The sequence below is a fragment of the Falco peregrinus genome, chromosome 1 (genome assembly GCF_023634155.1).
Source record: "Falco peregrinus isolate bFalPer1 chromosome 1, bFalPer1.pri, whole genome shotgun sequence".
NCBI classification, from domain to species: Eukaryota; Metazoa; Chordata; class Aves; order Falconiformes; family Falconidae; genus Falco; species Falco peregrinus.
Window position 1 is genome coordinate 65,841,460 of NC_073721.1, and position 13,319 is coordinate 65,854,778.

Sequence of the window (13,319 nt, forward strand, 5' to 3'; positions counted from 1 at the left end):
GTGTAAGTCCCTCCCATTGGGAGCTCTTCAGGAACAGCCTGCTCCAGCATGGGTCCCCTGTGGGGCCACAAGCCCTGCCAGCAACCCTGCTGCAGCTGGGGCTTCTGTCCCCATGGGGCCACAGGTCCTGCCAGGAGCAGGCTCCAGTGCAGGGTGCCCACAGGGTCACAGCCTCCTTCGGGCATCCCCCTGCTCCAGCATGCCACACCATGGGCTTTACTCCAGGCTGCAGGGGAATCTCTGCTCCAGCACCTGGAGCACCTCCTGCCTCTCCTTCTGCACTGACCTGGGTGTTTGCGGAGTTGTTTCCCCTCACGTATTCTCACTCCTCTTTCCATCTGCAAATTATTGTGCAGGGTTTTTTTCCCCCTTTTAGAATATGTTATCACAGAGGTGCTGCCACTGTTGCTGATGGGCTTGGTCATGGCCAGCAGCAGATCTGTCTTGGAGCTGGCTGGCTTTGGCTCCATTGGACACAGGGGAAGCTTCTAGCAGCTTCTTGCAGAAGCCACTCCTGTAGCCACCCGGCTACCAAACCCTTGACACGCAAGCCCAATACATCAGTGAAGGGATGGGGAGGAAACCTGTATAGCTTTTTAGTCACAAATTCTCTATACAAACCCATTACATGAGATATAGTGTTAGTTTGGATTCACAGTACTTATGCTCTGTGAACATATTTACATGAATCTTGCTTTATCTGTGGAATAAGTGGGGGAGCTGAATCTAGGGGAAGAGAAGCCTGAGAGGGTACAGTCTTTAGATATATAAAAGGTCCCTGAAAAAAGGTAGGTCTTGCACTTCTAGGGCACATAGGACAGGAAGTATTAAGTGTTTAAAATGTAATGAGAAAGATTCAGGTTATATGTTAGAAAAAACTTCCCATAAGGATAGTGAAACACTGGAAGAAATGGTCTCAGCAAAATATGGAGTGCACATCATTGAAAAGTTTCAAGCATTGTTCATCTGCCATCAGTCAGGAATTATTATAGTTGGTCTTGATAATCTTAAGGGTCTATTCCAATGTAAATGATTCTATGATTTAATTAGAGTTGATCCTGATCTTGGGAGGGAGGGGAAGAACCTATATGACCTTAAGGTCCTTTCTTCTGTGCATGAAAATCAATAGCCTAAATGAGCACTGAAGGTGGGGAGAGTTTCTGCTGGTTTGAAGGGCTCTCTTGGTGGTGAAGTAAGCTCAACTCGTTTCCGTGAATGACTGTTGCTCATACAAACAGCCTCTTGGATTCCAGTTACTGTTCTTAAATGAGAGAAATATTGTGTATTTGTATGGAATCAGAGCAGTGTGGTTTACAAAGTGAGCTTTAGAAAGTGGCTTTCTTATTACAAAGAAAGGTTTCTTTGTAATATCTTTATTACGCATTATGTGAACTACCTTTCAGTTAGAGATGGAGGGTTAAAACTCGTGTTAAGTGGTGGTTTTTGTTTGTATGCTGTTTCATAGGATCACAGAATTGTTTGGGTTGGAGGGGACCTCATAGGTCATCTAGCTCCAACCTCCCTGCCATGGGCAGGCACAGTTTCCACTAGTTCCAACCCCCTTGCTGTGGGCTTGGCAGTTTCCTTTATTTGTGTTTAGTTTTCTTCAGCTTGCAACTGCCTTTAGCCTGTTCATACAAATGTCTTTATGTGTGATGAAATTCTCTGCTGTGCAGAAAACCCTGATGAGATCAATATACTGCTGAGCAGCATGCATATGCTGCAGGAGATCTTTGCCCAGAGCAGGAATTCTACCTTTGCCCCTAATTCTGTTCTTGTTTTGCTTCTAATCAGGACTATCTCTGAAGATAACAGCAAAGCTTCTGTTATTTGATTGATAAGCTGATGTAACCTTTAGTCTGTCTGCGAGATTGATTGGCTTAGCAGTGCCAGAATAGCCCTGTTCTGTGGGCAGCAAAGAATGACGTCCTCAGAGACTGATAGAGTGACTCCGCACATTTTCCCATTTGGGTGCAGTCATACTGATTACTTTTCCTGCATAGGTCAGATCTAAGAGAGAGGAGACTTAGATCCAGTCAAGTTATCAAATGTCAGCAAATATTTATGTAACTTCTGCATTTACCTTCCTTTATCGTTGACCTGTTGAGTTGTCACATAATCCAGCGCACTTTGGCATGGCATTCTCTGTATTGTCACATGGTCGCTAGACCAGCCATGCATCATCCAACACGTGGAGATGCACACAAGGGGACTCAAGAAGGCTGAAAGTTTCAGACTTGCTGGAATGAGAAGAACAACTATAGATGGTGATCAGAACTTTGCAATTGGACTGTTTTATTTGAAGTTTCTAATCTGTTCTTAAAAAATAACTTTGCTTGATGAAAGAGACTTGGAAAGGGCTTGGGTGTGGAGTTTCAGGGCTGTGAAAGGAAGTAAACATCTTGCATGCTCTGTGCCACCCCAGCTTAGAGGCAGGGTGTGAGACCAAAAGCTAGAGTTTTGGGTTGTGTGCAGAACTGGCATCTGAAGATTTATTCATCCAAATAGGGAACAGAAAAAGCATCATGACACCTGGGCGACAAGTGAAAGAGCTGTAAGTAGAAATGCTTTCTAAAGTTCAGCTGTCTCCTTCAGAGAAAGACCATAGACTGATACGGTTTCACATCAAACTTTAGTGAAATGAAGTTGAACAGCTAACAGGTATAAAGTATTCTGCGTATAAAGTATTCTGCTTAGCTGGGGAAAAAAAGGGGGCTTCGTTTTCTGAAGAGTGGAAAACTCCAGTTTTAGAAGTCACAGAAGAGTTAACAGAGCTTTCTTCTATATGAGAGCTAAAGAGACATGAAGTAACCTGAAGTTACACTAGAAAAAAAATTGTAGAACATAAATTGAAAACGTGTACATGATTTTAAAGTTCATTATCTTCTTCAGTGAGCTTTAGCATAAAGCTAGACAGTTCTTCTATCATAAAATTCTTAATTTCCTTTCTGTCTATCTGATATTTTTTCTAGAGGTGGAGAGGAAACAGGCTCCTATCCCATAAAACCTTTTTCCTGTTTTACACTGGTACAGAACAGACACTTCTGAAACATTTAACTGGAACCAGAATAACGAATATACCACTCACCGGGTATTTATTTAGGTTTTTGGAAGAACTGCTTTCCAATCTCAGCAATGCTTTGTGTGAAATAGAAATTTAAACATACATTTCTTGCATCCAAACAGGTGTGCTGACCTTGGGCTATAATGTGAGTCTCTCTTACATGGGTCAGAATGAGCATTCAATTATACATGCAAAAAACACTACTCTCACACTAGCCAGGTCAGGAACTTATGTGGAGCCTTAGGTTCAATTCCCTGTGCCAAGCCTCATGCATGTGATTTGAACTTAAGTCTTATCATTGACTCTGCAGATCATCAGTACATTCTGGAATTGGCATCTCTCCCTTTTGCTTTGATCAGAAAATTCTCCTTGAACCTGAGTAACCTTTCTTAGCAGAAATTTATATTTTTCAAGAAATTTCAATACACTGGCATTTCCCAAAAGCAAAGGTATTTCCTCAAGAAATTTTTGATTATTTTCTCAGTCACATTGGTCCTGAGCAGTTTTCTGTTCATGGTTTGGTCTTTTGTGTTTCCAGTTTTAACTTTGTCATTCAGCGGTAATAGATTTTTTTATCCCCTCCCCACCTGAAGCCTGGGATCAAGCTATTCAGCAAAGAAACTTTCAAGTGCTGAATGGGTTTTGGAGATCTGTGTTGCATTCCCTCCTCTTTGGTACTCTGTTCTGTCCATGCTTCCCCAGTTTTCTTGTTTGTATGCCTGCAGCATCCTTGCAAAACACGAAAGTGCTACTCTTCCCATTCTGCAAATGAAGAAATGAGATAGAAAACCTAAGTACGTGCTCTTACTGTGGGTGAAAAGACACTTGAGCAGGCTGTGTGATCACTGACCTTGAGCAATACGCTCAGGGGAGTGAGCCAGGTAACTGGTTTAGAACCACGTCCATACAATGCTACCTGAATGTACCAGCGCTGACTCTGGTTCATGCTGCTACAGCAGTGCTGTGCCATCTGTGGTTCCTGGCTTGGGAAACCACAGCTTAGTGCTCTGCATCATGCTCTGCTCTGAGGTGTAAACTTGTCCTGAGTGACTTGTCCACGATCACACAGGAAGACACTGGCAGAGCAGGGACTCAGTGTGAGTTTTCTCCTAAGCAACAACCCAACCTTCTTTAATTTTGTTTCTAGGCTACATAAATTGTAAGTGAATAAAATTTCCGTGCATCTGGAAAGACTTCTTAAATATTTTTTGGAAAGTGGGTTAATTCCTATAACAAGATGGGTTTTGGGGACTGGAGAGCATTGGCTGGAATGGGATTAGTTATGCTAAGGAAACACTTAATTTGTTTTTCACCATTGGAAATGCAAATAAAATGTTGATGGATTGGACTTCCATCTTGCTTTTCTTCATTGAGGTTAGAGGAGGAATGCACTGATCTGCCCTATTATGTCATAGACTGAAAGGAGTTGTTATGCATTGAGGAATGTATTAGAAGAATATGAATGAAATGTTTCATTTAAAAAATGGGTTTATCTCTATTAAGAAATGGTACATCCTTTTTGTCAGTGTTAATCTCCTGGTTCTTGATTCTGTCCTGCCCTGTCCACCCCCCACCTCATTAGTAATTCATAGTCCTGTTGTGCCCAACTTAATAACTAACAACGTGAAGATGGTGTTATTTAGAAGGTGGTGTTATTTTTTTGGTGCTCTCTTCAATGTGGAAGCATTGTCTTGTTTGCACAATGCATTAGTCAGTAGTGTTCTATCCCATCTCTGAAAGCACGGGAAGTGTGAGGAAATGTGAGTGTTCGTGGGTGCTGCTGCAGTGTATTCCTGATGCCAAAGTCCCACCTTTTGCCTTAGGAGTTAACATCAACACTAAATGTAGAGAATGGCTGAAAACCTCTAAATGCGATCTTTTTAAATTGAGTTCCATTAAAATTTCTCATGAGAGGGGAGCAATTCTCTGACTGAAAAATGGAAAAGCTTATGGAACAAAACCTTTTGAAAAGTGTTGTAGGAGTCGGCAGCATTTCCTTCTCCAAACTGACCCTCTGCAAGCTCGAGTTACATGTTGCATAAGAAAAAGACCAGAGAGGCTGCTGCGTTCTCCAGTCTGTTTCCCAGAAATTAAAGTGTATAGGCCCTTAAGAAAAGAAAATGCACTCTCCAATATGAAAGTGGTCTTGAATACAGCTCTGCTTTTATTTTACCAATGTCTCAGTCTTTCGTCTTTGCTCCCTTCCCATATATGTCTCCTTGCTTAGAGGAAAGTTGGCACATTAGGATGCCAAGTAAGGACCAGAAAACAATGCACAGGAAGTATTCTGAAGAGAATCCCAGCCAAATTACAACAAATCCAGCTTTATCCTTAAAGAATTTTACAGTCAGTTCTTCACTATTACCCTGGTTTGCTGAAACCTGCTCATCTCCTAGTAATGATACTTTTGCATTCACTAATGCATTACATTTTTTGTAGGTATCGTATTGAATGTGCTTGATGCCGCACAGTGCGATCTATTCGCGCAGAGGAGAGAACCTGTTACTGCAGATTTTGGAGGTAAGGTTGGGTTTACATAGAAGTTAGGGTGTAGTACAAAGAGCTGATTTTTTTTTTTTTTTTAGTTGGCTGTGGACTAAAAATATAACTTTTCCAAGGGAGTATCATACAAGGAATATATACTGCAGGGCTCAAGGCTCACACTCCATCAGTATAATGGACTCTGCAGAGGCTCGAGAGGTGTTGCTTTCCATCTGTGTTCACATTGTTAGTGTTTGAATTGGAAATTAATTGGAGAGTTAATAAGTCTGTACCTATAACTATGAGGATTGTATTTTGCACCCTCTTCAACTGGAAATGCTGCTGAACCTAAGCCTCATCTTCAAAACATTTTTCCCGGGTAAAAACGTTGCCGATGTCGTAAACGTGAGAACAAAATGGGAGGAGTGACATCTAGTGGTTAGTAATGAAAATGTAATCTAGTGGTTAGTAATGAAAATGTACATAGTTACATTTTTTTTTTCCTTCGGGACAATGAAAAGTAAAGCAATTCCTAATAAATGGCCTGAGATTCACTCAGAATTTATAAAACTTGAAATTTAGAGATCATTTCTGATCAGTGAAACTCCTTATGTGTTCTGACAGCCTCTGGTAAGCAGTAACTTTGTTGCTTGATGACTGATACCAAGGAGTGAGTTCGATGTCTGATGCTGAGGCCTGGTTACTTTCAACATGTTCTAATGTCATCCTGTTTCTGCTTTCCGTCTCATTGTTTGTTTGTTTTTAGGAATATTTTTATATAGCTATTCCTTTCCCACAACCAGAATGACTTTAGGATCATATGGGTTTATTATTTTTATTATTATTTTTTTTTTTTTAGGGGTTGGAGGGAGGTCATCTCATGAATAGCTCATTTGTGAGGAAAAAGTATTTGGAAAAAACTGATCTTGGCAAACATCAACTGCTTTCTTATGTTGAGAACCTAACTTTCTCATTTGTTGCTCTCAATGTTAGAAGAGTTGACAGTGTTCACTGTTGACTTCCACTGGCAAGGATCCTAGTCCTGGGCTGGACTTCCATCATCCAGCTCAGGTCTCTGCTAGCTCAGGCAATCTTGTTGAATGGATTCACTCTAAGGGTACAGAATGGCTTACACCTGTGTGATGCCTGGTAGAAGAAAATGGGTGGTTTTACTAGGTTCTTTCCTGTTGTAATTTCCAAGGACTCATTTTCTAGGCTACTGGGCCAGTGTAACAGTCTTGCTATCAAACACTTATGGACAAATTTCAGCTGTCTAGTTCCCATCGAAGCAGGAGCTAGATAAAATCTTTATTGCTTCAGGGTAGTGCTTGGCTTCTGGTGTTATACAACACTGTGATTTTAGGTTAAATTTGGAATGCTAAGAAATGACCTGCTGTATGGTCATATTTTTTTAGATCTCAGTAATAAAAAATGTTGTGCCTTCCCACTAGCCTGGCAGGCTGCAGAGAGAATGGGAATAGACATCTCCTCAGGCTTGAGGAAAGGTTTCTGGGATGTATTTTTTATTCCAGAAGGCTTTTGGGATGTGTAGTATATAAATACATATGTAGCTATGGAAAATTCTGGGAAAAGAGGTGGCATTTAATACCTAGGAGTAGCAGTAGCTGTGTCCATTTGTGAGGTCTCATGAGTCTTTGCTTGTGCCTTGGATCCATCCAGATGACTCTGGCCAGCTTTGTTTCCTCTCGGTTCTTCAGGGGTGCAGAAATGGAGAGAGGAAGATAAAGGGATGTGTGGCACATGTGGTATGCATGTTAGTAACATATCCGTCACAGCTGCAGGGTCTAAAAGAAGGAAGGAAACAGGTGAAATCTGTTGTGCTCAGAGGAAGCCAGCATGTGTTTGAATGCTAGCAAATGACAGATCTTTCCTTTAAAACTCTGTGCTTTCACACTGTGAGAAAGGGACAGGCTTGTCATTGTTGAATACCTCCTTTATGAAGCTGTGAGGTGAGTTGTTTGGATGCAGAAGATCAAATAGAAGGTGCTCGAAAATAGAGTTATGCTGTAATCGCTCTGACTTTAATTGGGCAGCCAACTCTGCCTTGTGACAGACAGCTGGGAAATGCAACTTCAAAATGTATGTCTGTGGCATTATAACTTCTGCACACATTTCTCAAGTATGGTATGTGGTATGACAGCCATTACAGGGGAAGCCACACCAGTTCCTTTTCCTGCAGTGAGTCAGGGCTCTTAGGCCTCTGTTGCCAACAGCCTTTCTCCAGCCATGGCTTCATACACAAAAGTGTAAGAAATGCCTTATTGTGTCAGACCTGTGGCTCACCTGGACTAGTATTTCTGCCTTGGATAGTAACAGTAGACAATACTACATAGGGCTAGAATGCGATCCTGACCATTTCATGTTGTGCATTCCACTCGTTCTTTCCCAGCATCCACAGTCATTGGATTAGGACCGTTAGGAGGTATACTTGTACCCATTCCCTTACCTGTTTTGGAAGTGCTGGCCATAAATCAATGCTTTTTGCATAGCCTGCTCTTTTTGTCTAGCCTGCTGATATTATTAGCCTCGTCAGTCCCACGTGAACAGAAATTCACTACTTGCTGTGTTTGTAGAAGAAAGTTATTGCTTTTGTCTGTTTTAAACCAATTTTGCACATAGTTTGAGTGAGTGCCCAATACTTCTAGTATTGCAAGGTTTGGTAAGTAACACTCCTGCGCTTACTTTTCTCTCACCTTCATGATTTTGCAATTCTCAGTTGTATCCCCTTCAGCCTGCATATCTCCAAATTAAGGAGAGAAATCTCTCCTCATAATGCAGCTGCTCCATCCCCTAAATTCCTGTTGCACAATTTATGTGCTTGTGTGAAACACAAGTGCTTAACCGTGGATACAGATCAGTCCCTTGCTAGCTGCATTTCCCAGCTGTCTGTCACAAGGCAGAGCTGGCTGCCCTGTTAAAGCAGCCAGAGCTATCACAGCATAACTATTTTTTTGAGCACCTTCTATTTGACCTTTTTTAAAGCTGTAGCAAGCAGATTCCAAGAACACTTGTGGGCTGAACTGCAGCAGCTTTCTGTGTTTGTGGATGGAGAGTGGCCAATTCACAGCCATCCCTATGGATGTCTGGTTTTTTTTTTTTCCTTGGCCTGAAACCAGCTGTTACAAAGGGCCAGATCCTTACTAGTTTGTGTGGAGTTACTGGTCATCTGGGCTACGGTGCTGGCCAGTCACCCATTTGTACTTTTTGTGGTGATTCTTGCCTGTCTCAGTGCTGAATCTGTATCGTTGTTTTTTACTTGTTGCTAGTTAGAACCCTTGCTGTGTGTGACAGGATAGCCAAGTGAGAATGTGGCCACCTGCATGGTAGGTATAAGTAGTAGCCATACTTGGAGGCACATGCACTGCTTTTGGCCAGGACACTGATGCCATCCACCTTGAGAAGTGGATCTTTAGAGGAAGTTGATGCTGCAGGCAGCGTCTGTCAGCTCACTGGTCTCTAAAATGGGTGGAGGTTACCTTCAGGTGGTGTAGTTATGATAAAACTGGTTCTTATATGTTACTATTATTGACTTCTGGAAGCTTTTTATAGATTAAATTTTCTTGGTTTTTTGAAAATAATTTGGATATGTTTTTTAATCATAAACTGATGAGTTATTTCACAGACGACTGAGTAGCTCTTCTTGGGACCCGTGCTGAGCAAAGATCCTTTTCTCAGGTTTAAGTGCTGTAACTGATCTGACTAGATAGTGAAGGAAAGGCTGAAATGTTTAATTTTATTATGTTGAAAGAATTAAAGGGTGTAGGAGAAAAGATAACCAAGAGTAACACTTGGTCTAACTAAATGTATATGACTATATAGTCTGATAAGCAGAAGACTGCAAACAGAAAACTTGCTGTATTTTATCTCTTTTAGAAAGGTAAAGATTTTAAAAATGTAATGAGAGTAAGTGTTGCTTTCAGATATTAATAAAAATAACGGAGTGTGTCCACCTACTCTCATCTTATTGCTGATTTCACCATACTCATGTGGGAATAGTGTGAGCTACAAGAGATTTGCATTGCAGTGACCTCATTGTGTAAGGCATGGGGCACATTTTTCTCTTGCAGGTTCTGTAATCACAGTGCTGTGAAACGTGCTGCACTTTTTCTGGGTATGTTCTGTATTGGAGTGTCTTCCTGTCTCTTAGTAAGAGTAATATTCCCCTGAGTTGATCTTCCATGTCTCTAGCTGCTGCATTCTCACTGCCAAGAATGTAACCTTGTTCATCCTTTGCACCAAATGGTGTTCTGGAAAATTCATATGTCAAACTAAGCAATGACCACGTACCAGAATAAACTCTCACAGACAACTAGTGAAGAACACACACATACACAGTTGGTTCACCCCTGATTTCTTATCCCTTGTTCTTAAAATACTTTCTATGGACAATCTTAGGAACTAGAATTGTTACCGTAAACCATAGGCTCAGTGGAGATACTGTTTTTATAGGGAATGATAATCTTCCCTCCCACAAACTCCCACTGTTTCACGCCAGCAATTATCTGTTTTTCTTTCCCAGAAACACACAAGGTTCCTCCTTCACAGGTACCAGGCTGCTTTTTCTCTTGGATGCTTTACCCATGCCTATCTTAAGTAAACACAGAGTTCTTGTTCGCAGTATGTACTCAGCTATACTCAGAAAGGATTGCTGTTCTTGAAGGCTTTTTTTTCAGCTGTCGTGTTTGGTCTAATAGAAACTACTGTGCTGATCTACAAACTCATCTTAGAATAATTTGCAGCTACAGCAGTGCTAATGCTGGAAGGAAAAAAAGTGACTCAGGGCAACTGCTCCCTCTGCTGTGTAATCCTCCTGCCAGAAGCTCTGCACTTGCAATATTCATTCAGCTTTGGTTTTCCTGTGACACAGTTATATTCTTGGGTGTTGATTCCTTGTGTGTAGTAGAAATTCTGAGAAACCTTCAGTCCCTGGGCTTTTGACAATGAAACACTAATTTCTTAGTCATACTGGTAAAAAAGAATCACATTTTTATATTTATAAATGTTAACATAAAGATCAAAATTTTGTAACAATAAAACAACTATAAAATATTTCCATTTCCATGAGGTGCCACATTTATGCATCTTTTAAATATGGTCTCTCTAGAACTTTGGTTTTATGAAGTGACACTACACATGGAGACTTTTGATTTAAATGAAAATGGAAACATCCATTGCTTTCAGCAGTTTTTCATGACAGTAAATACACTGCTACTTGAGCACTTTACATGTAGCATAAATAGCGTTAATAAAATTTCTCACTGGTATGTATCTATGTAGCATAGACAGAGCTAATAGACTAATAATTCCTTGGTGGTGTTGGTTTTGTTTTGTTTTTTAAGCTTTTACTGGTTTTATTTTATTATCTTCCTTCTGGGAAAACTCGTTTTTTAAAGGATAGATAAGAGTGTCGGTATTGTTAATGTGATTCCTGTGGTAGACAAGGCATTTCAAAAGGGAAGCAACATTTCCTGGAAAGTCATGCAGCAGTCTCCTGATCTCTTGAAGCCTGTTTTCCAGGCAGATGCCCTAGGAAGAGCACTGTGAACTCCTATTACAAGTTCCTTGTCCTGCTATCTGTAAACCAGATTGTCCTAGGGGAGTACAGCTTCAGAATGCATCAAAGATTTGCCTTCACTTTGATCACAAAGATTTGTCTTCATCTTCTGTCAAGATTCAGTCTTCACTGTAGTTGAGAATTGATCCACAAACCATTGTAGAGATACAATGGCCTTAAACAAACATTGAGCGCATCTACTGTATCGCTTTGTTTCTGAGCAGTAGTGTGCTTTTAAAGCAGATCTGGTTGCCCTTATTTACTGCATGCTGGTTCATCTTAAAGGGTAATTCTGGTGTGTGTGATCCACATTTGAAATCCTTTGGAAGAAACAGAACCAAAAGCTGTGGTTCCAGGTACGCACCAGATGCATCCAACCCACAAGGAACCACAAAAGTCTAAAGCAAAGATTGCTTCTCACTACTGCAAAGACCCTCCAGTGTGTCCTGAACAATCCTGTACCATTAGAAGACTCTCAAACTGTGGAGAACATTTGCTACATAGAAACATTTGGTTTGGAAGGGACCTTTAAAGGTCATCTAGTCCAACCCTCCCTGCAGTGAGCCCCTGTGTCGTCAATGAGATAGGTTTCTCAGAGCCCCATTGAGCCTGACATTGACTGTTTCCAGGGGTGGGGCATCTACCACCTCTCTGGGCAACCTGTTCCAGTGTTTCAGCACCCTCATTGTAAAAAATTTCTAGTCTGAGTCTAACCTCTTTTAGTTTAAAACCATTACCCATTGTCCTTTGTAACAGTCCCTACTAAAAAGTCTGTCCTCATCTTTCCTACAAGTCCCCTTTAAGTATTGGAAGGCTGCAATAAGGTCTCCCTGGAGCCTTCTCTTCTCCAGGCTGAACAACCCCAGCTCTCTCAGCCTTTCCTCATAAGACAGGTGTTCCATCTCTCTCATAATTTTTGTGGCTCTCCTCTGGACCTGCTCCAACAGGTCTATGTCTTTTCTGTACTGAGGACTCCAGAGCTGGGTGCAGTACCACAGGTGGGGTCTCACCAGAGCAGAGCAGAGGGGCAGAGTCACTTCCCGTGATGTGCTGCCCATGCTTTTTTGATGCAGCCCAGGATACAGTTGGTTTTCTGGGCTGTGAGCACACATTGTCAGCTCGTGTCCAGCTTTTCACCCACCAGTACCCCCAAGTCCTTCTCCACAGGGCTGCTCTCAATCCCTTCACTCCCCAGCCTGTATTGGTACTGGGGGTTGCCCAGACCCAGATGCAGGACCTTGCACTTGGCCCAGTTGAACCTCACCAGGTTCACATGGTCCCACTTCTTGAGCCTGTCCAGGTCCCTCTGGATGGCATGCTGTCCATCAGGCATGTCAACGGCACCCCTTAGCTTGGTGTCACCTGCAAAGTTGCTGAAGGCGCATTTGATTCCAGTGTTTATGTCATTGATAAGACATCGAACAGTACTGGTCCCAGTACAGACCTGTGAGGGCCACTGCTTGTCACTGATCTCCATCTGGATATTCAGCTGTTGACCGCTACCCTCTGGATACGATCATCAATTCCTCATCTACCAAACAGCACATCCATCAAATCCATATTTCTCCAATTTAGAGAGAAGGATTTGGGGGGGGGACACCACGTTAAAGGCTTTACAGAAGCCCAGAGGGATGGCATCCATAGCTCTTCCCTTGTCCACTGGTGTAGTCACTCCACCACAGAAGGCCACTAGGTTGGTCAGACAAGACTTGCCCTTGGTGAAGCCATGCTGGCTGTCTGAAATCACCTCCCCTGTCTTATGTGCCTTAGCACAGCTTCTAGGAAGATCTTCCCAAGGCACAGAGGTGAAGTGATTCTTCATACGCACTTTCGTATTTGCTCTTAGCTGCTATCCCTCATCTCTGTGTCTTTGCTGCTCCTTTGTCCATCCTTCTTCTGGCTTGAAACGTGTTAATTTCTTTAGCTGTCCTATTTCTGTTGCAATCTACCCTTGCTGAACCCTTCCTGTCTTCTAGCAGCCTCTCTTACTTAAGCATTTGTCCTTTCTGCTGCAGTCTTTTGCAGTTGTGATAAACTCCTTCAGGCTCCCTGAAGATCCAGTCAGACATAACCTGAGACTCTGAAGAAACAGTGCTTGCCATTGACCTGTGTAGCGAGAAGTCTGAAGGTTTCTCTGGTGAAAAGATAACACCACAGCAAAATCAGGATTTCCATGCTTCATGGAAGCAGACCAACAAG

The 13,319-nt window shown here is 42.0% G+C and overlaps 1 long non-coding RNA gene across 4 annotated transcripts in view; it reads left to right on the forward strand.

Annotated features, from left to right (window-relative positions):
* Positions 1-228: 228 nt before the first annotated feature.
* Positions 229-13,319, forward strand: part of LOC129785031 (uncharacterized) — a 158,750-nt gene continuing 145,659 nt past the window's right edge. For all 4 annotated transcript variants that reach the window (XR_008748457.1, XR_008748454.1, XR_008748474.1 and 1 more), the window contains exons 1-2: positions 229-2,554; positions 5,504-5,584. This is a non-coding gene — a long non-coding RNA (uncharacterized LOC129785031). The remainder of the gene's footprint in view (positions 2,555-5,503; positions 5,585-13,319) is intronic.